The 24303-nt window shown below is 38.0% G+C and overlaps 1 protein-coding gene across 7 annotated transcripts in view; it reads left to right on the top strand.

Moving 5' to 3' along the window:
- KLF12 (KLF transcription factor 12) overlaps nucleotides 1-24303 on the top strand; it is a 472528-nt gene that overhangs the window by 205686 nt on the left and 242539 nt on the right. The window lies entirely within an intron of this gene.

Below are 24303 nucleotides of genomic sequence, written 5' to 3'. Positions count from 1 at the left end.
CTTCACCACTCCAAAACAGCTTTTTCAGGTAGAAAGAGATAGACAGGCATAGAGAAAAAGAAGAAAGAGACCAGAGCACTGAAATTTCATTCAATGTGGTATGACTCAGACTCGAACCTTGGTCATGTACCTGGCAAAGCAGCACAGTATTCAAGTGAGCTTCTTTGCTCTTACTGACTTCTAAGGCCTGAGGAATCTGCTGTAGTGAAGGAGCTAAGCCTAATTGTTCTACCACCCACAGCAGTATTAAAGCCTCTGAGCACCCCAGTCTTCTTTTCTCTTATATGAATCCCTTTAGTTTTGACACATGGGACTGCAGTTAGAGCCGTAGCTATAGTGTGGCAAAGAGACCCAAGAGTTTTTGCTGAATTTAAGTGCCCTTAAGTATTCAATAATGAGGCACACTATCTGAGAGAGAGAGAGAGAGAGAGAGAGTGAGAGTGTGTGTGTGTGTGTTCATCCTTGGTCACAGATATGTAGCCAGGAAGGGTACATTTATGCTCACAGACACAGTTATCTTCTCCCTGTCTGACTAGCAGCAAATATTAGTTCAGTCAGGCCAGAGATTCCTAGTTCTAGAGGCAGGAAAAAACAAAAAGAGCATAATGGCCTTTTCCCCAGAGGCAGCTTATAGTGACTTTGTAAACCAGCCCTGCAGGACATCACTAACAAGGTGTTGAGGACATTTCTGTAACACAGTGAACTGACTTGCACTATTAAGATGACTATTGTAACTTCTTTAGTGGAACTTGTCCTTTGCTTGTCTATTATTCCTCCTCCTCCTCAAGCTAATGGCCTATAGAACTGGGAGGATTTTTGTGACAGACATTATTTTCGAAGACACCCCAAGATCTAGACCTAGTTAGGGCACATAGGCAGGTGTAAGTCCTATAGCTGAACCTAGATGCATGATATGAAATGCTTATTTAAGAAAGGCTATTACATTAGAATTCAGTAGCTTGGTGGTTGGGGGGGGAGGGGTGAGCCTAACAGTGAAGCAAAGTTTCCTTTTCCTCAGTAAATCTCTGTTTAATTTAACATAAAAGACCAAATGTACATCTGCATGTAAAGGCTTAGTAAGACAGTGCTGCTCTAATGACTTTATCAGAAGAGATGGCATTATAAAAATGCCACTTGTGTTGCCCTTTAAAAAAAAAAACCCTCATTATTACCTCCCCTACTGTGGAGCAGGAGATGGCAGAGCTAGTAAATTGGTGGAATTATCTTAGAAATATGAATTTGCTTATCATTTAGTATTTTCTGACGACCCACTGCTGGAGATCTTTAATCTATAGTGAAATCTTTGCATGTCCCTACCCAGCTTCAAAGAAAAACATGCAGAAGATGTGTTATTGCTAATATAAGGAGGCTGTGTTTTAACAGCTGAAAAGAATCTCTGGACATGCAAAACTCATATTCGAGGGAAGAGATGTCTTCTCTTACAGGCACAGAGTTAGACTGATTTTAATAATGCCAAAATGGCCAATAAATGTATTAATAGAAGGAATTGAAAATCAATGAGCTGTGATAGTAATTACAGATAGTACCCCAGGGAAATATAGCAGGCAGACAGATTCTCTCCCTCAGGACCTGCCCTGGGCAAAGCTGTGAAGTTGATAATTCAACCACCCTGCCTCCTGTTTAGCAATGCACTTTCTCCTTCAACTTCATCCTCTTCTACCTGCATCCCTGACATGCCAGCCCTCTGATTGTTCTGTTCACAGTACCAACAAATGACCAGTTCTAACTAGTCTCATTAACTTCCCTGGATGTAAGATGTGGTTCTTTCCAAGAGTTATTTACATTTTTATAGAGTCTGTGGTTAGTATAAAGGAATGCTTCTTAAGGAAATTTCATGCTCTGAATAAGTTGGGATTTTGATTTTGGAGTAAAATAAACTTCCCAGAATATTTCAGTTTATGTGTGATCATGGCTTCCTTCGTACACTGGTCTCTGCGGTGTAAAACAGTCTGGCCCATGAAACATGCATTTCTGTCTACATGTGTTACCTTGTGCTAATCTTTGTCTACTGGTTTACAGTTTATAAAGTGCGTCATAAAATAACTTTTTAATTCTTTTGGAGGACTTTTGCTTCTGACCAAAGAAGATTAACGGCTATGGGAATTGGCCCATGCAACATATACAACAGGAAAACCAGATTAAGCACATAAAATGTTTTTCACTCATTGGGTAACAGGTAATTACCATCCATGACCCCTGAGAGTAGGACAAAAAGGGTAGGGGCTTGTTTGTTTTTGTCTCAACCCACCAGCCTCAAGGCAAGGCAGGGGCCGGCACTTGCACTGAAGTTAACAGGCATAGAGTGGGATTTAAAGTGGGATTGAGAACAGCAAGTTCAAAAGAGGGGTGCACAAAGCAAGAGCTCTGAGATCATCAGTGTGGTTTCCTTCAGGTATTAGCTGAGCAGTGATCTGTCACTTGGAGGAAGGCAAGGAACAAGCAAAAATGGGCAATAGACTGAACAATTCTTGGCACTCACACAAAGTTCACACAAGTTAGAATGGAGGGATTTCTTCCACTTGGGCCATTTGGTAGAAGTCAGAAAAGGGTCACAGTTTAGTCATAGGGATGAGTTTGTCCCCCAGTATTCTGATTTGGATCTGCTTTGCCATCCCTGAGAAACAAGCCTTAAAAGGTTCTGATTTAAAAATTATATAATGATGCCAGAACAAAACCCAAGGAAATGAAGAATGAGCAAAATTGTAAATATGTAAATTATATTTATGGATATAAATGATAAAAGGCAGAGAAAACTGCTGGAGGCATTATGTTTATAACATTTATTGCATGAAAATAAGATACTGTAGCACAGAGATGGAAGAATAAAGGCTGTAGAGTTTAGATAAATGCGGGGTGCAGGAGTTTCTCTTTCTCTACCTCTATCTTTCCTCACCCCCTCTAAATTTTTCTCCTATCTGATTAAACAAAAATGGGAAGGGGGAGATAAAAATGTCCACCACATATTCAGTTAACCTAGAAAACTTCTTTGGCTCTGTATTATATTATTTTAAGAGCCTAGAGTTTTATAAATATGTAGCAATATAAAGAGGTTAACACTGCATTTTTTTCCCCCAGTTGCTTTACAGACAATTTCAGAGTCATCATTGAGAAAACATTTCTTGTGTTACCAAGGCATTTTTCGCTTAATGACAATTTTGATCAATTTAATATCTTGCTGAGTAGAAGTGTCTGTGCCCTATGGAAAAAATGTATCTGATCCACTGGGCAGTTTTTATTTTGTGTTGTTGTTGTTGTTGTTTTTGTTGTTGTTGTTGTTATTCTACTTCTTGTCATCTCCTCTTCTTCCTCCTTCTCCTCTTCCTTTTTTTTCCCCCTTTTTTCTTTTTGTCCTAAAGAAATGCTGTCAGGAAGATTTTCTTGGTTAAAAAAAAATCACTTCTCATCATCTGTGGATGAAGTGTGATGTTCAAATGACTCATAAACCCCGTGATCTATTCTGGTTACGACGCTTAAACTTGTTGCATTGCTGTGTTCTTCTCATGACTAATTACGCCTCTTACAACAAAGCCATGAAGATAATGATTTCAATTATTCAGTCTAAGATTCTGTGTCTGCTAAATAAGACTTTTTAAATTAAGAGGAAAAGTTTCTTTTATAAGATATTTTTAAAACCTCAGTTATATGCTTTTTTTTTTTTTTTCAGATTTTAACTTGAAAGACATTAATGTCACTATGGGTTTAAAACCTGTTATCCCTTGACTCAGTCAGTTATAGTATAAGATAGTAGACAAGTTTTTAGGAGTGTTTCAAGTTTTGTTACATTTTTAATATAGAGATGAGTTGAAACTTCTTTACAAATGATCATTAAATGATTGTGTATAAAGTATTTGAGGAGAAGTATTTTCTCCAGATAGTGTGTTAACCTGCCAGCCCATTTTAGGTGCATCATAGTTTGGTTCTTATTTTCCAACCTACTAGGACCTCGAGGACCATAGAGCCCCCACCCCCTCTTTTTGTATTATACTCACTACAGGTACATATCTTGCTTCAGATTTCTTGTTTTTTTCCCATCAACTTTTAAATTAAAGAAACAGTATTTCCATAGATACCCTCAGTATTAGTATGGTAAATAAATATTAATAACAGGCAAAAAGCTGAGTGTTTATATGTGAAGTCATGAAATATATATGGAAGCAATTCTGTTCTCTTTCATATTCCATGGCTATGCATTGTCATCTTATTTCATCTCCCTCCCATAAACTTAAAAAATAGAATTTTCTATTGACTTAATATTGGTTTATAATATTATATGGGATTTAAGTGTATGGCACTGTCACTTGACATCTATAGAAACATTTGCATCTGTTTAATAAGATGCTGGAACAATGTATTGTGATCACTTCTTTTATATGAGAAAACAGGAGCTAAATAATGAAAGTTCACTTGCCTCGAGCCAAGATATTATCTATGACCACTGGGATATTTGTGACCCCAAACTCCCAACACTTTGCCTTTTAAGTAATGGGTTCAACTGTCTAAATATTTGAACTATTAGTTTGTGCATATATTAGGATTTTCATTGGATCTCTGAATAAACAAGCACTCCAGAAATCCTTCTGGCCTTAACTATGGTCTAGGGTAGTGTTGGTACTAGAAAATGATAGCTTGCTAAATTAAATGAAAACTGAATCTTGATACATGAATTGGGAGAAGAGGTTTATCTTCTCAAAAGGATATTCTTGGGTAGGTGGAGATAGGTATGGAAAATAATTGGTGGCAATAAGAGCTATCCTTGTACAGATTACCATTTTAGAGCAAAAGAGTAACACTCATCCTTTTGTTTGAATCAAAGGCCTGTGTTACTATAAAGGAAGAACATGGTTGGCTGGGGGTAGATAGCATAATGGGTATCTGGAGTCTCTCATGCCTGAGGCTCCAAAGTTCCAGGTTTAATCCCACACCATAAGCTAGAGGTGAGCAGTGATCTTATTTATAAAAAAAAAAAAAAAAAAAAAAAGAACATTGTCCTCATTTGAGACTTTTCTTTAGGTGACCCACTGTCTCTGAGAGTTTCCCTACTTTCTGCTGACATACCATTTTATTTTTTTCTCCTTTCCTCACTTTCTTATGTGTGCTGTTCCTCACTTATAGCTGTGGTACTGAATTTGCAAGTCTTGTTCAGCTATTCCAGAATCCATTTCTATAAAATTGGAATCACTGATATTTCTTCATATGAAAACTGTTATACTTAACAACTGGGTAGACATTTGCATTTCATGCTTCACAGTCTTTCAGATTCTTTATGCCATTTCATTTATCTAATATGATTTCACTGTAATTGTGGGTAACAATTTGGATATAGGTCCGTGAGATCGCTTTGTATCCATTATTTTTATGAAATCAAAGATATATTTAAATACTGCTCTGCCATGTTTTCAGAGTCTTAAAACAGTGTGATTATGGTTCTATAGACCCTGCAGTTTCCTGGATTCATATAGTACTATAGATGTAGGTGAATGTGCCCTATTAATGCTTGCTATAATTACTAGGGTAATTAAATCAAGCAGAGAAACCCATGTGTGTAAAAGTGAACCATTTATTCTGCATTTATTTTCAGAGTAAAAGTGATTTAGACTGATTTGTTTTGCAAAATAAGTTATCTTTGTACACTGTGATTCTCAGTTATTTATGTATAAAACTAAAGAAGGAAGTGAACATATATACTTGGGGAAATTCTGAAAATATGAAGTTTTGTGGTTTAATTCATGTTTTTGGATGTTACTCTTTGGTATCTCCTTTTTGTGTTTTTATGATTCAAGGAGTTGAGCATGTTATACTTGAGTTTATAATGCATCTGTGACTCTTTTCTCATGCTTCAAGCGCATTCTTAGTCACTATTATTTGATATTTGTGCCGATTCAGTGAGATCATGGATTGGAGCAAGTGCTGTGATCATTATTTTTCACACTGGATAGTCTCAATGGAGTTTTACTCAGGGTCATGGGAGAATGCAGAAAATTGCATGGCTTTGACCAAACTCTGAGCCAAATTGAATTGATGGTAGAATATGTCAGTCTGAGTTGGAGACTTAGAGGTATGGAAAACACTGTTTTTTCAAAGTGTTTTGCAAAATCTCTTGGATCCCTGCCCCACACCTCCTGAGTCAAAGTCTTTGAGAAGATGGACAGACACCTGCATGTTCGCCTATCTCCCAGGTGATCCTCGTGCTGACAGAACTTAGGGTAATGGAATACAGAGCCTGGCTCATAAGGTTTCTCTTGATGGTGATTTCCAAGGCACTGTCCTCTAAACCACAAAATCTTCTTTCTCTCAGGAAGCAATGGGCAGCTTTAGATGGTTGTGACCTATCCTTGTAACCCTTGCACTGTACTTGCTGGAGGAGCCAATGAGTACTGTAGTCTGGAGACATCTTAGGGATATGTGATACCCAAAGTAGATTGATCCATGCATGTACATTCTGACAAACAATTCCTTCTTAGCTCAGTGAGAATTGTGAGGTAATTACATTAAAAAGTACAGTGAGTGTGATAACCATAGCACCAGAACCATTTCTCCTGCTGCCTTTGAATTCCTGGGGAGCCCAGTGTGAGGCACAGCATTGTGTATTTAAGTTTTCAGCCAATTACCATTGAATCCTGAGAAATATACTTTGTCTTTGAAGAAGTAATGCACATTTTACTCATTGACATTTTATCTTACCTTTTCACTGCTAAGAGAGTGAATAACTCATTTAGAAGTTAAAATATACTTGAACTGTTTAAAATATTGATGTTGTAAGTGCCATAACTTAGATGAGGAAGCATAAAAATTGGCATTTAAATGATGTCTCCAAAGGTCTTTTATACAGAATGAGGTTAGCTATGGGAGTGAGTCTGCCACCTGGGATTCTGAATTCCCCTGTGAAAGCCCAGCAGTAGACTGTAGTGGCCGATGAAGGCCAAATAAAAGCACCCAACAGTTGGGACTCTGGTTCATATTCACTTTGCTCTTTTGGCCAGTTTTTGGTAATTTTTCCTAATTACCTACCAGAAGAGGTAATGTTTTTTCCATAATTAAAAAATAAAGACACTTTTTTTTTTTTGCCTTCAGGGTTATTGCTAGGGCTCAGTGCCTGCACTATGAATCTACTGTTCCTGGTGGCCATTTTTTTCCCATTTTGCTGCCCTTGTTGTTATTGCTGTTGGATAGGACAGAGAGAAATCAGGAGAAGAGGGGAAGAGAGGGAGAGAAAGATAGACATCTGCAGACCTGCTTGCCATATGCACTTAACCCGCTGTGTTACCACCCAGCCTTCATGAAAGGCAGTTGTTATAGGGAAACATGGGGGGAACGGAAGGCCTGCTTCCCCCCATTCCCAAAGTTTGTCACACATTTTTCTTAACAAAGAATTGGAAAGAAGAACATGATTATTCAGGTAAATTAAACTTTTATTGAAAACAAAACATACTAGGGAAAGAGAGAAGTAGAAAGAGGAAAGGAAGGAAGAAAGGAAGGAAGGGAAAAAGGACTGAGAGCTGATTTACATGCTGCTCACATAGTAATCCCCCAAAAAAGAGCAAGACAGCAAGGAAAGAGATAGACTTACATATTTGTGGTCTTAGCTAAAGAGAGACCTAACTGCTCTCCATTTCTGGGTTATAAACTCAAAACTCCGCCTACACCTCCCAAGTCACACCTGTAACCACTCCCATTTCTGAGTGGTCCTACTTCCCTCAACATTCCAGCCACACCTGTAAACACTTCCATTTTTGGGTGGTCCTTCTCTCTTTCAATACAGTCTTTTGGTATAATTGATATCTTGTACAATCTCTATTATATAACAGTGCATACAAATAAAGTTATTAATTAACATTGATTTTTGTTTTAATTTATTTAGCCTGATCTGAAATCTGAGGTCCTTTGCACCTGTGACAAGGTGTCAGTGTATTGCCACATGAAATCCTGATTCTGTCAGCTCTGATTTGGTTCAACCTCTTGGCTATAGGAAAATATGGATCACATTTCCCAACTGAAAAAACACAATTCCAAAAATCTTATATGCAAGCCCCATGTCACGCTGTATTCCTTTTTCATTTTGCCCCTAATTTCTCAAAACTTAGCTTTATTTTAACAGTATTATTAAACTGCTTGGGTCACTCTTTAAAAATCAGAGATGAGTAATGTGAAAGTTGAATGTTAAAAATTAATACAAATGCTATAGTATCTATGTGTATTCAATCAGCATGTTAGTTTTTCAAAACAGAAAAGTGTAGGATAAATGTATATATGAGAGAAAGAGAATGAAAGAGAAAGCACATGAACCCATAGAAAAGAAATAACTATCCATACTCCCAGAGGGAGAAAGAACAGGAAAACTATCAGGAGGGATGGGATATGGAGCTCTGGTAGTGGGAATTGTGTTGTGCCCCTCTTATCCTATGGTTTTTGTCTGTGTGTCCTTTTTATAAATATTTTTTTTTAAAAAAGGAAAGGATAAGAAAAAGAAGTAAATAGCATACCTTAGTGAAAGGAAATAGAAATCATGAATTATTTAAATTACCATGGTATATATACACATACATACGTGTGTGTGTGTGTGTTTCTGCCTGAACTACCAGGAAAATGATAGCTTTAACTTATTTTCTAAATAGTAGAAATAATATTATTAATAGTGATAGTTTAATGCTCTTTATTTTTCTCTTTTCATTCCTAGCAAGTGACTCGCTGTTTTGTTAATAAACTTTAGAGGCAAGGGATTACAAGTGAACTATTACCCTTGTTGGAAAATCAGCAAGAATAATCTTAGAATTTCCATCACTGGTATTAAGCCTGGCTTAAATCATCTTGAGACAAATAGTGCTGCTAGTGACTGGGGAGTGTTTACTTATTATTTATTTAGTTTGTTTGTTATTACTAGAATTATTGAGAGGAAATTTGGCAAAAATTCAAATATCTTAGAACTTTGTACCCAGTAGACTAACTTCTTGACTTTACTGTTCTTTTCTAGTAATACTGAGTCATTAAGCTCATCTTAATTATTGTGTTGTACTGAAAGTATAAAAATGATGCATTTGTCACACCAGGAGATTTTTTTTTAGACTTTTTAAAATTTTATTTTACTTATTTATTTATTCCCTTTTGTTGCCCTTGTTTTATTGTTGTAGTTATTATTATTGTTGTCATCATTGTTGGATAGGACAGAGAGAAGTGGAGAGAGGAGGGGAAGACAGAGAAGGGGAGAGAAAGATAGACACCTGCAGATCTGCTTCACCACCTGCAAAGTGACTCCCCTGCAGGTGGGGAGCTGGGGGCTCGAACCGGGATCCTTATGCAGGTCCTTGAGCTTAGCGCCATGTGCGCTTAACCCGCTGCACTACCGCCTGACTACCAGACCAGGAGATTTTTTTTTTCTGTATTTTTTTTTTTTAATTTAAGAAAGGAGACGTTAACAAAACCATAGAATAAAAGGGGTAAAATTCTGCACAATTCCCATAACCCGATCTCCACATCCCACCCCCTTCCCTGATAGCCTTCCGATTCTCTATCTCTCTGGGAGTATGGATCCAGGGTCGTTGTGGGTTGCGGAGGGTGGAAGGTCTGGCTTCTGTAATTGCTTCCCCGCTGAACATGGGCGTTGACTGGTCGATCCATACTCCCAGTCTGTCTCTCTTTCCCTAGTAGGGTGGGGCTCTGAGGAAGTGGAGCTCCAGTACACATTGATGGGGTCGTCTGTCCAGGGAAGTCTGGTCAGCATCTCGCTGGCATCCAGAACCTGGTGGCTGAAAAAAGAGTTAACATACAAAGCCAAATTGTTGAACAATCATGGACCTAAAGACTGTAATAGCACAGATGAAGTGTTGGGGGTATTCCCTGCATGCTCTTGTGTACTTCTGCTTTCAGGTATATATTTTCCCCCTAGTTTATGGGCACGGGTGAACCTATGCTCTATCTCAGGGGACCTGGACTATATCTAGGTTTGGGGATTTTATTGGGGTGTGGAACACCTGGAATGAAATTAGAGAATACTATGAAAGGAAAGGTCTCACCTGAGTGATGAAGCTGAAGGGTTGTCATTCCACACCTGAAGTCTAACCAGGAGATTTTATATAGGATTTCCAGTGTAGGTCACTGAGAAGAGGAAAGGAAGGCAGGGAGTAAATACAGCTTTGACCTTCAATTCATATGTAAAATCATCTAAGCAATGAAAGATGAGAATTCTTTAATTTTTGGTATATACAAAATATGAATGCTTTCTACTTTGAAGCTAGTATAAGTTAAAAAATTCAGTTTTAAATTATGCACCAAATTATTTTAGTTAAGTGGGAACTAAGTACTCAAACCCAACTTCATACAATAATAGAAAAAAAAATCAAAAGTTTTGCATGGCACAAAACAAATGACTTCTCTGTGAACCAAAGAGAGTCTATTAAAACTAAGTATTATTTATTAATCCTACAAGTGCATAATAATAAGTCAATGGATTCTAAAAATATTTTAAAAATGACTTGATCCACTCATCAATAGTCACAAAGCAGAACATGGACTGGGTTTGGAGTATAGCACAAAGGTAAAAAACTGTGTGTGTGTGTGTGTGTGTGTGTGTGTGTGTCTGTGTGTGTGGCGGGGAGAAAGGGTAAATTTTAATCTGCTTTGTAGAGGGATGGCCGTGGGAACACAGATCTACTGTGGTGGGAATGGTGCTAATCTATACTGCTATTAATCTATAGTCCTATAAATCAGTATTTATTTTAAAAAAATCTATGCAGGACACATTTAAATGTCCCCAGTTGCCTCATAGTTTACATTTCATTCATACCAGGTTACTAATAGTATGGTGGGCTACATTTGATTAATAATTATCTTTAGATTCCATTATTATATAAGTTCTATCTCAAAAAATAATAATAACTTGTGCAATAATAATAAGAGATCAGTAATTATACTTATCCTTAAAAGAGAAACTTCTTTACGCCCTTGGCAGTCTATAAATGACAACTCTAATAACTTATACAGTAAGTTTTCCATATGTGTGTTTAGATCCTAGAAGAGCTACATTTAAAATACTTGAGTTTTGGGGACATGGTGGTGACTTACCTGGTAAGGCACACATTATCATACTGGAAGACCCAGGTTCAAGATCTCACCGGTTGAACAGGGAGCTTCATGTGCTGCTGGTGTCTCTCCCTCTCTGTTCGTTTCACATCTACTTTAAAAAAAATGTTTGAGTTAGGTTAAAACTGAAGAATATATTGAGTCTATGTTTTCAGGTACTGTTCAATTAATAAGGCTGCTGAGACCAGTGTGTATGAAACAGACATTTGTTGTAGTCTTCTACATATGATAACATTTGAATATTACATCATGGTCCTTTTGTTGTTACTGTTGTGGGTCTTTGTTGAACAGAATGTGGATAACAGAAATGTGGCAAAAAAGAAGAGAGAGTATTTACACGTTAATATATTTTCCATGTTACATCTATCAAAGAACACAGTTAAATAGCATTTAGGGGAGCTGGTATGTAGCTCAATAGTGGAGCATATGCTTCACATGGATGAGATCCTGGTTATATACCTGACATCAAATACCCTCCCCCTACCCATTATCTGTATATAGTAGAAACTTTGAGGCTAGATGGGAACTTCCACCACTGGATAGCAAGAAGATGTTATAGAAGATACTTGGAGTAAAAATGAAAAGAAGGAAAACCAGAAAGCATTGATTTACTCTGGAAAAAGCAAAAGACCTATTGCCCAGTGAGAGAATAATTGATTTTGAAAGAGTTTGTGGGAATGGGAGGAGGGAGATTGAGTGTAAGTGCCAAAAAAAAAAAAAAAAAAGGCTTTGGCAAGTTAGAATGGAGAGTTAAAAATTTGGTGGGCGTGAACGAGTAGGTCTGCCAAATCTTTTAGATTTTGAAAGTAGGGAAAAGGGCACTTAAAAAGGATTATGCATTACAACTACATTTTACCTTCTGTTAAGAGACCTGAGTCAAAGCCTAAGTTATCCATTGAACACTGAAGTGGTATTTCCATCAATGAGATATTGTTTTGTCTGGTCCATGAGATAAATATAACTTCTACTTGATTTTCCAGATGTTTTTTGAAATGCATGTACAAATATGTGAATTACTTATAGGTATATGATCATTTAGTCACATATGTAAGTATGTTGTATATTTCACATACATAACTGGATCTAGGTGAATATTTATAATTTATACACATCTTGTATGCTTACACATAAATTTACATGCATATACACCAACTGTGTCTCACAGTACTGCTTGTACTATTTTGTTTAGAAAAGATTTGCCAAACTGCTTTACATTTTTCTGAATTTGAAGGGGAAAGTTGCTATCAGATGTCTCTGAAAATTAGATCCAGTTCTGACAGTGAAATTCCTCAGTGGAATTCAAGGTTGCTACTGCTTCTGGCTGGACTCTCCTTTGTAATTGATGAAATTACCAAAGAGTGAGAGGGTTGAGTAGAAAGACTTAAAAGAGTTAAAACTTGATATTGATGCTCAGTTTGAATGTCTCGATAAAGGTTTAGAATCTATGGGCATATCAAAAACTGTGGAAGGGCACAGCTGTTATGCCAATACATGCTTCACATGAGGAAGGAAAACATTTGCTTGTCAACATTGCAGAACCTTGGGGAGTGATTTGCTTTTCATGGCATATTTGTCACAGTGTCCAAATTTCTGGATACATTCAAGTGAAATGTTAAGGGTTTCTGCTGTATTATGTTAATGATGTAGTTAGAAATTTTAGATGAGTAATATGCCAGAGTAAAATAAACAGGATCATTTGACCCATTCAAGCAAGAAAATAATGTAGTCAGTTTTAATTTGTTTAGGGAATTTTAAATGCTGAGGGAATTTAGTCTTAAAAAAATGGCCTCATTTAGTTTTCTCGCTACTGTGTTCTACATTTAGGTCTAGAGAAAGAATAAATGCCCCCCCCCACACACACATACACATACATATCATCCCTGTGTTATTGCTTTGTGAAAGCTAGAGAGATCGAACACATACAACATGTTGGTACAGCCAGCCATAACTTATTTCTAGACTATTGTTTGGATTTGTGTATGACCATTTCAGAAAATTTCATTGTAATTCTTAGGTAGCTCTTTAGTTAGGAGCTTTCTAGACATCAGAACTTAATATACGAGTCTTCTGTCAACATTGAGGTTTTCTAAAAATTTCCTTTGGAATCTGATAGCCACTTACAACTAGGGCTGTATTCCCAGGATAGTTGCAAGAACTCCTATTGGCTGTCAGAAGTTGAGGAGAAGACCTGCTCTCTGAAGTACTACCAATAGTTTGATTACAGAGCATTTATCTGTTTAGCTTGTGACATTTGACAGGTATTCTCCAGAGTCTGATTGGTTTTCAAAACAGTCAGATTGACCATCTACTCAAAAGTAATGGTGTGTTTCAGATCTTCAGCACTTTGGCAGCACAACTCCAAACAAAGGAATTAAGTGTGGATCATGCATCATTAAAGAGTCTAATAAGAGTAGGGTTCAGAGCACATCAGTGGAAAAACCTCAAAAGCAACCAGTGTTCCCTTAACAATTAAAAGATTCTGGCAGAAGAAATCCAGTGTTGCGCCAAACCAAGGGTCAGATGATGTAGGAATTGAGTGTAGGAATTAAGGTCTTTTTAGGTTATTATTTTTCCCCTTGGCAGTTTTTCCGTACTCCCATTGTGCATGACCCTTTAAATGTTGTCTGTATGATGGGTAAAGAGCATGAATCTGAACAAACTAAAATCACAAGTAACTCATATCGGAGCCCATATAATACCCTATCAGTATATTTTTTGTTAATCACATACTAATATATTCATAAAGTACTTCTAATTAGAATCTCTTGTATGACATTTCAATGAGGTAATCAATAGGTCTTGAATTTGTAGGCATTTATGTAGTTTATATCATCAGATAGGAACTTCTTTAATTTTATTCAACTTGATAGTATAGAGAGAAATTGTGAGGGGAGACAGAGAGATACCTGCAGCACTGCTTCATCACTTGTAAAGCTTTCCCCCTGCAGGTTGCAACCAGGAGCTTAATGATTATATTTTGCTTAGAATATTGAGAAAAGTCCTTGCACGAAGTAGAACTAGAGAAGTGAACTGAATTTCAAGTAAGAAACATTGCCATGAAAGCAAAGATTTGAATATGAATTTTTAAAAAAGCAAGAAAAATTGCAAAGGAAAATACATTTGGGAAAAAAAAATGAAGGCTGAGAAACCAAGTTTTAAATTCATTTCATTTATAAATGTGTTTCCCAATTCAGTATTCGCTCCCATGGTCTCTTTCACTCATAGTCTTGTGAATAAAAAGTTGAGGGAGAGGGGGCCAGCTGGTAGCACAGCAGGTTAAGCGCACATAGTGCAAAGTGTAAGGACCAATGTAAGGATTCTGGTTTGAGCCCCCAGCTGTAGGGAGTCACTTCAGGGACTGTGAAACAGGTCTGCAGGTGTCTGTCTTTCTCTTCCCCTCTCTCTCTTCCCCATCTCTCTCGATTTATCTCTATCCTATCCAACAACAATAATAGCTATAAGAACAATAACAACAACAGCAATAAGGGCAACAAAATGGAAAAAATGCTTTCAGGAGCAGTGGATTCGTAGTGCAGGCACCAAGCCCCAGTGATAACCCCGGAGGCAAAAAAAAAAAAAAAAAGAAAAAAGAGAGAAAGAAGGAAGGAAGGAAGGAAGGAAAGAAAAGGAAAGGAAAGGAAGAAAGAAAGTGTTGTTGCGGCGGTCTGGTGTTGGGCTGCACCACGGAGAAGAGAGCGGATGTCCAGAGCAAAGGGGTACACAAATCTTTATTATAGGATGGGGAGGGAGGTTTGGTTCAGACCACGTGGAGCCAGCCAGCAATGGCCGACCACGGGGGGAGAGCAGGGAGCGACCTCAGAGAGGGAGAGCCCAGAGCCCAGAGAGAGAGAGAGGGGAGGGGTGAGGGGGCTTTTTATTGGGTGACAACCAGGGGTGACGTGTAGGGCCAGGATTGGTTGAAAGGGGGCACTCTAGGATTTAGCGGGGCATAGAAAAACCTGGGGGCGGAGACTGCATCAGAATAAGTCCTCAGCAACAAGAAAGAAAGAAAGGAAAAAAAAAGAAAGAAAGAAAGAAAGGAAGGAAGGAATTGAGGGAGAGAGACCTGTAGCACTGCTTCATTGCTTATGAAACTTCTCTCCCAGGTGGAGACTGGGGCCTTGAACCCAGATTCTTGTGCTCAACTGGGTGTGGTGGCTCACAGACTCCCTTCTTTCTATATGGTGTGGGGTTCCCTCATATGTAATAAATAAAATTTAAGGAACATTTATGACAACCATTTTGATAACTAGAAGTAAGCATCAGAGTCCACTTGGCATAAACCAAAAGCCACACTGTCAAATATATTTGGGACTCCATTACAGATTTGTATGGTTGGCTAAATGGGCAAGAGCAACAGTATAGATATTTTAAAATAAGAAGATTTCTGAGCATGGAATAATTATATTTCACTTGGAATATTGAGAAAAGCTCCAAAATGGTGACAGCTGAGCTAGAACTGGGAATGAGAAGAATCGTCCTGTGCAGAGAGCATAGCACCAAGAAAGTTCTAGAAATTGATTAATATGATGAATGCCTATCTTTTAGTAAGTGCTGTATGTTATAATTATTTCAAGAGTACTCAGATGTCATAATTTTTCTAGCATGTAAAATGAACACTATATAAATAGAGTATTTTCCTGAGCCAGAAACAGTCATGTTCTTAGTGTACAACCTATACAGGACCTATAGTGTATGTTTTTGGTCATGCTTATTCAGTTTTGGGCGGTATCTAGAGTTTCATTAAGAATCATGATCATCTCCTGGGTCCATACTTCCAGAGGGATAAAGAGCAGGAAAGCTTCCAGTGGAGTGATGGGATATAGACTTCTGTTAATGTTTCCTTTTTGAAAGAAAGAAAGAAAGAGAGAGAGAGAGAGAGAGAGAGAGAGAGAAAGGGTTCTGTTGGTGAGAATTGTGTGGAATTGTACCCCTCTTATCTCACAATCTTGTCAATCATTATTAAATCAGTTAATAAAGTTTTAAATAATCGTGATCACCAGAGACTACATACTTTTTAAAATAACTTCTTGTAATATTAGATAGTTTGAAAATGTTTTATTTCAGTGATGTGGGGACAGATGAAGTTAACACTTAAATAAAAACTGTTACAGCATCTCAAGATCTTAAAGCCAATCCTTGTACAGTCTAGAATACTAATAGCAGGCATCCCAATTCCTCATTTGGCATTCTTTTGTTAAGTATTAATATATTAATTTATATGACCACAGTCTGTCACTAAGGTTTCTGTTTCATCTTGTCCATACATCAGAGTTAAATGACAGTACTTAAACCTTCATTTGTAAAGTAACTTACACATTCTGGTATAATTCATCAGAACACCTCCTAGATGGTTCTTATTTCAATATTATGATTCCTATTTTATAGACAGAATAGAAGACAAAGACTTTGACAGTGCTTATTAACAGTGACTTTCTGAGACACATCAAAAACACAGGAAGCCTGAAAATACCACATTCTAGGCACAATAGGAAGAGAAAGTGTACCAAACTTAAAACTACTTGTGAGTGAAAAAGTTATTTGTTAAGGTGCCTTCTTAGGGCTAGATCTTATAAAAAATTTAACACTGAGATGTGTGACCGAGTTGTTTTCACCACAGGGTGGTGGGGTGTGTTTTGTAAACCCATAAATCAGAAATACTGACAAGGGGGAGCTTGGTGGTGGTGTACCCGGTGTCATGCACCTAATTAAGTGCACATATTACCAAGCATATGGACCCAGGTTCATACCCCTGCTGCCCACCTGCAGGGGGTCTAATTCATGAGCTGTGAAGCAGATCTGCAGCTATCTATCTTTCTCCCTCTCTATCTCCTTATCCTTTCTGTCCTCTCTCAATTTCTCTTTGTCCTATCTAAAAAAAATAGAAAAGAAAAAAAATGACCTTCCAGAGTGTTAGATTTGAGGCACCCACCCCCAGCAATAACCCTGGTGGCAATTACAAAACAATACAAAGTATCCATGGGGAATCAGGGAATGGACTTTCCGGGAAAGGTTATAAAACGTGTATGCGACTCATGCCAAGCCTTGAATGGGCATCACTTCTAGGGGAAAAAGTTCATTGTAGCGGAAAAATGTCCCCCAAAAGTGCTACATGACTAAATTGCTGGGACCTATGTATGTTACACTTGCTTCTTAGGTATCTATTGAATGTCCAGTAAGTATTCTATCCTAAGTGCATGGGGTATAGTAGGTGCAGATTATTGAAATGCCCATCCTCTGAGAATGGAGGTTAATCAGGCTTAAGGTCCTAGAGGCCACATGGATTATGTCTGCTAGAACTTGGGACAGTGATCCATGCAAAAGGAGGGGAATGAATCTGTTTGAGGTTGGCAGTCAGCAGGTTGTGCTGGTGAATCCAAAAAATTTATCAAGAATGGGGGAGGTATGGTAATCAAGAGTATCTATCAGAGACAAGTAAGTTATAATAAAGTGGTTTGGGGTAGAAGATTGGGAAGTAAAAGTGCCCTGGGACATTTATTGATCTTGGCAGAAGTAAGCCTATTAGTTTCAAGACATGGCCAGGTCAGGTAGGAACCACCAAAGTTGAAAATAACTTCATTTAATTCAGATATGCAGTGTAAATTCTTTCTTTATTTATTTTTTAATTTTTTAAAAAATTTTATTTATTTTCCCTTTTGTTGCCCTTGTTGTTTTATTGTTGTTGTAGTTATTGTTGTTGTTATTGATGTGGTTGTTACTGGATAGGACAGAGAGAAATGGAGAGAGGAGGGGAAGACAGAGGGGGGAGAGAAAGATAGACACCTGCAGACCTGCTTCACCGCCTGTGAAGCGACTCCTCTGCAGGTGGGGAGCCGGGGGCTGGAACCCGGATCCTTATGCCGGTCCTTGCGCTTTGCGCCACCTGCGCTTAACCCACTGCGCTACCGCCCGACTCCCGGAATTCTTTATTTTTTTTAACAAAACACTTGACTGTGCTCTTCCTTTTTTACTTTAACAAGAAAAATATTTATAAAGCTATTTCAAATGCAATTATAGTATGTCTCTTATTACCGTATTTAGAAGTTTGACATATGTTGCTTAGACTGAATGAGTAGTTTTTAAAAGCACTGCAGTTAAAACAATAATAGATGGAAATATGCTGCAGCTAATGTTAATTGACAAATATAGTCCTCTCTAGCATGAATAAATTTCAAAAATTGAAACTTTAATTTTCAACAACCAAAATGTTCACTATGCTCACCCTTCCCTCCCTCCCTTCTTCCCTTCTGTCCTCCTCTTTTTTCTCTGTTTAATTTCAATCTTCCAGCTTGGTTGTCATCATCAATGCTTTCTTCTCTTTACTGACCTGTTTAGAGGTCTAGTACAGCCTCCCACCCCACTTCTGTGTTCTTTAGGAGAAATAGCGTACTATGGAAATCAGTCACCAGGAATGAGATCTCTCTCTTGAGCATGTAGTAGCGGGAGAAAGGATTCTTACAGTTTGGGCTAATTAAATGCTTCTCCTGCTGTTGTATCTGTTGGCAACTAGGACAGATAGTCAAATAGAATGATGATTTACAGCTGGCTGCTAATGGTAGACCATGATTTAGAGGTGGCTGCTTAAATTATGGCAAACTTGAGGACCAGCCAGGCTCCTTAGCTAGACTGCGACTCCTCCTACATTACCTATTTGTTTTTGTTTCTCCTTCTCCTCTCCCTCCTCCTCCAAGAATGTCACCTAAAGATCTTCTTGAGAGAAGCCATAGAATTACTTGATATTCTAAGCTTAAAAAGATTTTGATTGTAGAAAGATATTGGAGGGCTCTGGATCCCAAATACTGTGCCACAGAATGCTTTCTCTGTTCCAAATGAATGCATACATATCAAGAAATAAAATGATTCTGTAAATAAAAAAAAGAATTAGTTGATACTTTCAAATCATGGTTAAGTGATATAATAAGGTGAGGCAAGGGAAGGTAGTTTGAAGAAAGGAAAGTTCCTATAAGTGCACATTAACGGTTCAGTTTACAGCTACTATTTGTTTGGTCCTGGAGTAGAATAATGAGAAACAGTCTGTACTTTTATAGCTTTCAGTCAGTAGGGAAGACAGACATGGCCCAGAAGTATTTTGCTTGGGAAAAATCCCAGCTGGGAGACTAGGGAATATTAAGTGGAAAAAGAAAGCCCATCATTTGGGTATTGATAGATAAATTGATGAAGATGAGAACTAGGGAGGAACGGGGGGGGGGGGGGTTGGTGGGGCGGGGAGAGACTCATAAGCAAAAATTAAGAAATACCAGCTCCATGCTATGAATGAGGAAAAACAACCTGACAGTGTAAGAGGAAGATAAAACACTGGGGAAGGGTTAAAAGACTACAAGGAAGCAAAGGAGGAGGGGCATGACATACCTGGTTGAGTGTATGCATTACCATGTGCAAGGACCTTGGCTCAAACCCCTAGCCCCCATGGCTGAGCGAAGCTTCATTAGCAGTGAAAGGGTGCCGCAGGTGTCACTGTATCTTCCCCTTCCCTCTCAATTTGAGAGAAGATTTGTAGGAAGGTAAAAATGGCCACTGGGGGTGGTAGATTCATTATGCAGGTATAGAGTCCCAGCAAAAACCCTAGGGGCATTACACACACACACGCACGCACGCACGCACGCACGCCATAGCAAATTTATTCTCTTACATATCTGGAGATCAGAAGACCAGAATTTGTATTGGCAGGGACATGTTCCTTCTGAAATCCTTATGGGCAAATCATTTCTGCTTTTTATTAGCAATCTTTGGTGTTTCTTAGCTAGTCTAGGCATTTAGTCTGATCCCTTTCTTTTTCTTCTTCTTCTTTTTTTTAGTGGCTCTTCTTGCGTTTGTTGTCACTGGGGTTTCACTGCTCCAGGTCGATTATTTTGTTTGTTTGTTTATTTTTGTTTATGTTACCAGGGTTATCACTGTGGCTCCCAGTTTTAGCACTACAAATCCACTGCTCTGGACTGTCATTTTTTTCTCTTCCCTCTCCCCCCCCTCCCCTTCTTCCATTTCTATTTTAATTTATAGGAGAGAAATTGAGAGGGGAGGGGGAGATAGAGAAGGAAAGAGAAAGACACCTGCAGACCTACTTCACTACTTATAAAGTGTCCTCCCTGAAGGTGAGGAGTGGGGACTCAAACCTGGGTCCTTGCTTATGTTAACATGTACATTTAACCAGGTGTCCCATCACCTAACCCCTGTCTCTTCTTTTAAGGATGTCAAACGTACTGTAATCAGAGTCCTTTCTATTTCAGTATGACTTTATATTGCTAGTTATATCTTGACATGTCATTTCTAAATAAAGTCACTTTCTGAGATGATGGAGGCTAGAACTTCAAAATACGGGGGGTAGAAACACTCTACCACCCAAACCAAGAAACCCAAAGAAGTGTCTAAGGTTATGTCTTGTCCTGGGAGTCTTAGAAAGGATGGCCATTCAGTGGGAACCTAAACTTAGAGTCATGTGAACCCATAAGTCCTGGAGATTCTTGTTAGTGACATCTGGAAGAGAAAGGGAGAAAGGGGCAAACTTCAACATATTGACCTAAAAATAAAAACCTAAATATGAATGGCATTCATATCCTTCCTGGAAAGTAATTTGTGCCTTTTTTTTGAAGCTTTGTAAAGCTATTTTTAGAAACTGTCTTTTGGAGGTTATGAAAGAGCAGTAAGTAGACTGTCAGCAGATGTTTACTTAGGCATATATTTATCCTACACACATATTACGCTAAATAATTGTAACTTGCAGACGCATAAAGTGAACAGAAACATTGGAGCAAACCATAGACCTCTGACCAACAAAATATAGCTGGGTGTTGGCACACACATTATAGTGCATTAAGAACCCAGGTTCAATTCCAAGGTCCACACCTGTAGGAGGAAGCTTCATGAGCAGTGAAGCAGTAGTGCAGCTATCATTTCTCCCATCCTATTTCCTCCTTCCCTCTCAATTTCTGTCTCTGTCTAAAATACATAAATGAAATATTTTTTAAAGTTATATTTGGTTTGAAATAAAGAGCTGCAGATTAAAAGCACATAAACACTGTATTTCTATGGTTCAAAACACAGGGACTGCAAATTTTAGTATAGTACTTATAATATTTTAATGTTTTTTCTTCTTTCTATATTTCCTAATGTAGCATGGATTATATTTGAAGTACTCTTTTAAAAAATCTATAATTCCTCACTTAGAAAACTTAATGAATTTTATATCCACTTTGTAGAAATTTACTACATATGCACTTTTTCAACATTTCTTTCCTGTGAAGTTGCAAACCACTCTTCTGTATTTCTTGGTTTCTGACTGTAGGAATGTGTTTGGCTGTTAATCTGCTGGGTGTATAAGAAGTGCTTGGGCTTTGCACTGACTGAATTGCATCTCTGGAAATTATCCTGCAATTCCACTAAATTAATTAATTAATTGATTAACTTATTTATTTATTTTGCCTCCAGGGTTATCACTGGGGCTCAGTGCCTGCACTACAAATCCACTGCTCCTGGAGGTTATTTTTTTCCCTTTTGTTGCCCTTGTTATATATCATTGTTGTTATTATTGTTATTGCTGTAATTGTTGGATAGGGCAGGCAGAAGTTGAGAGAGAGGGGAAGACAGAGAGTGGGAGTGAAAGATAGACATCTGCAGACCTGCTTCACCTGTGAAGCAAACCCCTGCGGGTGGGGAACTAGACAGTGGCACACCACCCACCCCATCTTGGTTAAGCACACATGGTACTAAGAGCAAGTACCTATGCAAGGATCTGGGTTAGAGCCCGCAGCTCCCCACCTGCAGCAGGGACACTTAACAAGGTATGAAGCAGGACTATTTCTTTCTCCCTCTCTACTTCTCCCTCCCCTCTCAATTTCTGTCCTATCCAGTAAAACTGGAAAAAATGAATGCCAGGAGTGGTGGATTTGTAATACAGACACTGAACCCCAGCAATAACCCTGGAGGCAAAAAAAAAAGTCTTTGTGTTGTAAGTCTTATATTAATTTTATTAAGGTAACCCATTTCCATAAGGTAACTTTGTGGAAATAGCATCTCTTCAGATACAATTAACCAGGATGTTGAGGACTTTGAAAACTACAACATGTAAGTATAATTCTGTAACAGAGATCATTAAGTCACAAAGAAGCAAACATAAGAAAACATAAAACTGTTAGTCAGATTTTAAAATGTTGTTATTGATCAATCATCTTTTATTATATCTGGTTGTCAGAAATGTCACAATACATTTTTCCATAGAAAAACTGAGAACAATACATGATGACTTTTCTGACAACCCAACTTAAGAGGTCATAAGCAGAAATGTACACATTTTGGAGTCAGGACTTGCATGCATGAAACTTGAGGTTAAATCCTTAGTAATGCATATGCCTCTGAAGAGTGGTACACTTGTTTCACCCATCCCTCCTTATTACTATTATTTGTCATTGAGGATTTGCTGCTCCGTCTGACAGCTTCAGATAGAGTTAGGAGAGAGGAAAAGACACTGCAGACTAAAGCACAGGACAGAAACCCCTCATTGCATCCCCTGGAGAGGGCCATGTTCAAACCTGAATTGTGCATGACAAAGCAGGTGAGCTATCTTAAAGGTCCTAAAAATATTTTCTATATAGGATTACTTTTAATATTGTAGTATATATTACTAAATTTTCCCTACTTTTATGTATGCATTACAATGATATATTTGAAATGCAGGCAGTATACGATATATTCAGCTACTAGAGTAAATGGGAATTAAATCTCTGGAATTAGAATTTGCTTGTTAACAATGGCAGGAGTACAGGAACTAATACTTGTAGAATTCTTGGAATTGGCACAAATATGTAAAATTAGCACATCATTCTTAAAACCATTGTGCAACAGGTTTATATAGCCAACACAAATAAAGCACATGTAGTTAAATCGAATCTTTTTTTTCTTGGTCTAATTTTCTACTAACATGAGGGGCTACTGACTAACAAAGCATAGGCTCCTTGATTCTGGCAATCCTGTTTATCTCATTTATTTATTTTAACCAGAGCACTGATGTAACTCTGTCTTGTGATGGTGCTGGAGATTGAACCTAGGATTTTGGAGCTTCAGGCATGAAAGTCTTTTTACATAACCGTTATGCTAGCTCTCCTGTCCCAATCCTGCTCTTTTGAGTTTTAGTTTTTCAATCTGAGCTACTGAGAAATCTTTTATGGCTCCTAGCTCTATCATAGAGGATGCTGTTAATATTACATTATACTATATTTCTTCTTACTGAATTAGCTCTGAATGTTAAGGTTATATCTGTTTCTTACTAGTTTCTTCTTTTATTGTTGTTGCCAGAGCTTTGCATGTGGATGTCTCCAATGCTCCCTATGCACTTTTTTCCCCATTTTAATTTCATATAGAAACAGAGAATAAGAGATTAAGAAAAAATAAAAAGAGGAGAAATACCACAATACCACTCTGCTACGTGTGGAGTGGTAGCACTTTGCTAGCATGTGCACGTAGCATGTGCACGTTGCTCCCATTTGCCCGAAGTCCCAAACCCAGGCCTTTGCACATGGTAAAGTGTGTATTCTATCAGTTTATCTATTTATCAGCCCCTATTATTATTTTTATGTAGTTCTAGAGATGGAACTTTTTGTGATTGCTCCCTCTGAGCCAATTCCCTGGTCCTTATTTTTAGACAGACAGAAAAGAAATAGAGTAAGACAGTAAGTGAAAGAGCAAAGGGCACCATATCACCGTCATGAAACTCATCATTTTTGTCTCTGTTGCTCTCATGTGGTACCAAAATAAACACAGGACTTTACACATGCAAGGTCACTGAGCCACTCTCTTCCTCTTCTAGTGATAGTAGTAAGTCAGTAAACAGGTACAAACTTAGACATGAGATTACATGATAGTCATATAAAGGTGATCCAAAAACATAGCTATATTAATTTTCTAAGATCATTACATTGAAAACAATTTTTTCTTAGCAGTAGTTAAGATTTCTGACATTGTAACTTCTGGTCTGTTTGGACTGAAATTTATGACGACTTGATGGAGTAAAAATTATAAGCCTAGCATGCCTGGTAGAATGCATTCAGGGACCCAAGTTCAGGCTCTAGACTACCATGTGGGAGTGCCTGTGGGGACTGAGAGAGCTTAGTGAGCAGTGGGGTAGTGCTGCAGTGTCACCCTTCTTTCTTTCTCTATCTCTCCTATATCTGTTCTGTCTCTGTCTCTCATTCATTAACT

Source organism: Erinaceus europaeus, chromosome 5 (genome assembly GCF_950295315.1).
Source record: "Erinaceus europaeus chromosome 5, mEriEur2.1, whole genome shotgun sequence".
Classification (NCBI taxonomy): Eukaryota; Metazoa; Chordata; class Mammalia; order Eulipotyphla; family Erinaceidae; genus Erinaceus; species Erinaceus europaeus.
Note: the sequence above shows the minus strand (reverse complement) of the source record. Positions and strands in the feature narration are given on the sequence as shown.